Source organism: Trachemys scripta, chromosome 1 (assembly GCF_013100865.1).
Source record: "Trachemys scripta elegans isolate TJP31775 chromosome 1, CAS_Tse_1.0, whole genome shotgun sequence".
Lineage (NCBI taxonomy): Eukaryota > Metazoa > Chordata > Testudines > Emydidae > Trachemys > Trachemys scripta.
The window spans coordinates 63,831,050-63,835,074 of record NC_048298.1 but is presented as its reverse complement, the minus strand read 5'-3'; the positions used below and the strand labels follow the sequence as shown (position 1 = coordinate 63,835,074).

The following is a 4,025-nucleotide window of genomic DNA, read 5'->3' as shown; positions in this document are numbered from 1 at the left end:
GTGCGGGCGAGGGTGGGTGTCTGGGGATGCAGGAGGTGGGTGCTGGGGGGACGGGACAGGACGGGATTATACGGGAAGCAGGAGGTGGGTGCTGGGGGGGACGGGACTGTGCGGGAGGCAGGAGGTGGATGGCGGACGCTGGGTGCCCGAGGGGGTCTGTGCGGGGGAAGGGGCTGTGGGTGCCTGCGGGAGGCGGTGGGGAAGGGAGACGGTTCCCTCTGAGCCCGCGCACAGGGACCGGGGACCAGCCACCCCCGCCTCTTACCTGCCGAGCCCAGCCAGGCCGTTCGCAGCGCCGCGGGAGGCTCCTCAGCGCCGCAGCTTCCCCACAGCGAGCGGCTGGCGCGGGGCTGGGCTCCGCCGAGTCCACGGGGAAGGCGCATGCGCGCAGAGCCCCCGTTTCCCTCTGCTCCTCCCCCTCCCACACGCGTGCGCGCGCACACACGCCCCCCGTGGGGCTGGCCAGGGAGGGAGGGGCCAGGTGCGCGGGGTAGGGATCAGCCCACTGCACCGTAGTACTGCCGCCCCTCCCCCGCCCCCTGTGCCTGGCCTCGGCAGGCTGGTGTCTGTTCTGCCAGGCAGGGCCGGGGCTAGCGGGGCTGAGTCACACGAACCTGGGGTGGAGCCTCTACACTGATAGTTAACCCTACATTGAGCATTTCCTATCTGGGGCTGCGGCAGAACCAGGCACACACTGCGGGATAGTTAACTATTAATTCCTCTGCCACTATGACCTTGCCCCGCCACACACACGTCTACAAAGGTTCTGGCACCCAAAGGGCCATTGTCGTTCGTCCCCACTTTAAAACCTGGCTCAGAGGGAGCGCGCACGCGCTGTGACTTGGCCCAGTTGGCCCGCACCCGGGTCCCATTCTGCACTGAGCCACATGCTGGCAGCTGGGCCCTCACGTGTCACCTACCAAAACTGCAGCGGAGGCTCCTCTTGGTCCTTAGGACCTGCCGGGTCTGGGAAGTGGGAAGGACCCGTCTGAGGGCTTTGGGCTGGTGGTCAGCAAGGGGGGTGGGGAGCTCCAGGAGGATGGGGCTAATGGGAGGGGCAGGGGATCTGGTAGGGTAGGACTGGAGATAGTGGCTGGGGCTCCAGGAGAGTCGGGCCATTAGGGGGGGCTTGGTACCCCCCCCCCACTGTTGCAGTCCTTCCAGCATCTGTGCCTGGAGTCCACATTACAGCATTCAGACCTGAATCAAACCAGCTATACACCAGATTCTCTAGGGCAGGGGCCGGCAAACTTTTTGGCCCGAGGGTCACACCTGGGTGTGAAAATTGTATGGCGGGCCACGAATGCTCATGAAATTAGGGTTGGGGTGCAGGAGGGGGTTCTGGGCTGGGGCAGAGATTGCGGTGCAGGAGGATGAGGGGTTTGGGGTAGGAGGGTGCTCTGGGCTGGGACTGAGGGGTTCAGAGGGCTGGGGCAGGTGGGGAGGGGTTTGAGTGTTCCAGCTGGGGGTGCAGGGTCTGGGGTGGGGCTGGGGATGAGGGGTTTGGGATGCAGGAGAGTCCTCCGAGCTGGGATTGAGGGATTCAGAGGGTGGGAGGGGGATCAGTGCTGGGGCAGGGGTGCGGGAGAAGGTCAGGGGTGCAGGCTCCGGGCGGCACTTACCTAAAGCAGCTCCAAGAAGCAGCGGCATGTCCACCCTCCAGCTCCCACGCGGAGGCGCAGCCAGGTGGCTCTGATGGTGCGTGCTGCCCAATCCACAGGCGCTGCCCCGAAGCTCACATTGGCCGCAGTTCCCGGCCAATGGGATCTATGGGGGCGGTGCTTGGAGCGGGGTCGGCATGCGAATCCCCCTGGCTGCCCCTATGCATAGGAGCTGAAGGGGGGACATGCCACTGCTTCCAGGAACTGCGCGGAGCCACGGCACATGCACACAGACCAGCACCCGACCCTGGCTGGAGTGCGGGAGCAGGGCAAGCCCCGGACCCCGCTCCCCAGCGGGAGCTCGAGGGCCAGATAAAATCAGCTAGTGGGCTGGATGTGCCCTGCAGGCCATAGTTTACCCACCCCTGCCCTAGAGCCCTCCTGAAATGTGGCTGCTCTAGCCCTTTGACTGTGGTGAACTGTGGGAGAACTTGACTGTCCACCTTGCATGTGACAGGAAGTTTGAACAGCTGCCAATACATCCTACCGCTCAGTCATTTTGGTGTGTGTGCTGTGCTCCCAGCTACCAGAGCCAGCAACATGGAGGAGCTGCCTTTTGAAGAACTTCTCTTGCCTGTGCTTTCACTCCTGTTGGGAAACGAGCATAGCTTCCATGAGATTCAATGGTGGAGGTTTTGGGGCATTTTCTGACCCATTGAAGGCATCTGACAACTTACGATGCAGCAGGAAGAGGAGAACCCCCTGACATGGCAGACTTGCACTCCCTGATGCTGCTCATGATATTTGGTATAGCCACTAATGCCCCCTACATAGACTGGTGTGGGTCCACAAGCACAGACTGGTGGGATCACATCATCATGTGGACCTGGGATGACCAGTAGTGTGTCCAGAACTTTCTCATAAAGAAAGCCACATTTCTGAACTTTGTCGGTAGATTGCCTCCACTCTCCAGTATAAAGACACCTGCAGGAGGCCACCTTTGCTGGTCCAGAAGCGTGTTGCTATAAGTGTCTGGAAGCTGGCTATCTCAGACTGTGCAGATCTGTTGCCAACCAGTTTGGGGTTGGGAAGTCAACTGTGGGAAAAGTGGTGGCAGAGCTTTCTGAGGCAATCAGGAGTGTGGTTTTATCCCAAGTGGCTGGCATAAAATTTATTCCTGAAGTAAATGTTGGCTTTGAGAGAATGGGGTTTTCAAACTATGCTGGGGCCATTGATGGGACTCATGTACCCATAGTTGCCCTCCTCAAGGAGTACATAAACCGCAAAGGGTACTATTCCATTGTTATGAAGGCCTTCATGGACCACAGAGGTTGATTCCTGAACATCAACATGGGATGCACTAGGAAAGATCATGATGCCAGGGTTTTTCTCTGATCAGGAGTCTACATTCATGAATAGACTGGGACACTATTCCCACCAAATGACATTGCCATAAATGGAGTTACTGTCCCCACTGTTATTCTGGGGGCTCCCACACAGGGCCGGCTTTAGCATGTGTGGGGCCTGATTCATGGGGCTTGTACTCAGCGGGCGGCGCTCCAAGTGTTCAGCAGCACTTCGGATTGCCATGCATCGGACGGCGTTGCGGGGCCACGGGGTTGCTGGGCTCTGGCCAGCACTCTGACCGGGGAGCGGCGCCGCAGGGCTTGCAGGGCTCGGGTCGGCACTCCGGCCGGGGGAGCGGGGCCCGATTCCGGGGAATCGGCGGAATCAGCCTAAAGTCGGCCCTGCTCCCACATACCAACTTTTGCCTTGCTGATGAAACTGTACCCTCATCTAAGAGGCCCTGGTAAAAGACAGTTTAATTACACTCTCAGCAGTTGTTGAATGGTTGTTGAATTTGCTTTTGGCAGCTTGAAATTCCACTGGAGATGTTTACAGACCCATTTGGACGTCAGTGTCATCAGTGCTGTCTGCATTATTGCGGGTTGGTGTGCTCTTCACAATATTTGTGAAGTCAGAAGTGAGCCATTTCCCCCTGAATGGACCTAGAGAGCAAGGGGCCACTTAATCGGTACCCTCAGCCAGAAAGTGCACCTACCACAGCTGGAGCTGGATGCACCCAGGGTAAAGAAGTCAGGGATGCTTTGTGCTCCTACATTATGGAGTTGCAGGGCCTGATGGAAGAGGGGGAATGATACCTTTACGAATGTGCTTGTGTGGGGAGGGGCTCACTGTTTGTGGGAGTTTCAGTGCTTCGGGAGTGGTGGGGAGTCTAATGCCATGCAATGTACTTATGAATGACGTGACCAATTTTCAAAGGAGAATGGTGGTTATTCACAATATGGATTCACGTAAGGAAGTGATTGAAGTATGAATTGCTATAAATTACTGTATTGAGGGATAATCTTTGCATATTAATTCCTAGTTGTCCCTGATCATGTGTTTACCTTTATTATTTTG

At 57.8% G+C, this 4,025-nt stretch overlaps 1 protein-coding gene across 2 annotated transcripts in view; it reads right to left on the bottom strand.

Moving 5' to 3' along the window:
• The window catches only part of RAB3IP (RAB3A interacting protein), a 59,156-nt gene extending 58,741 nt beyond the window's left edge, over positions 1–415 (bottom strand). For both annotated transcript variants that reach the window (XM_034771316.1, XM_034771325.1), the window contains exon 1: positions 266–415. The gene's annotated coding sequence lies outside the window, so the exon portion shown is untranslated. The remainder of the gene's footprint in view (positions 1–265) is intronic.
• Positions 416–4,025: the final 3,610 nt, after the last annotated feature.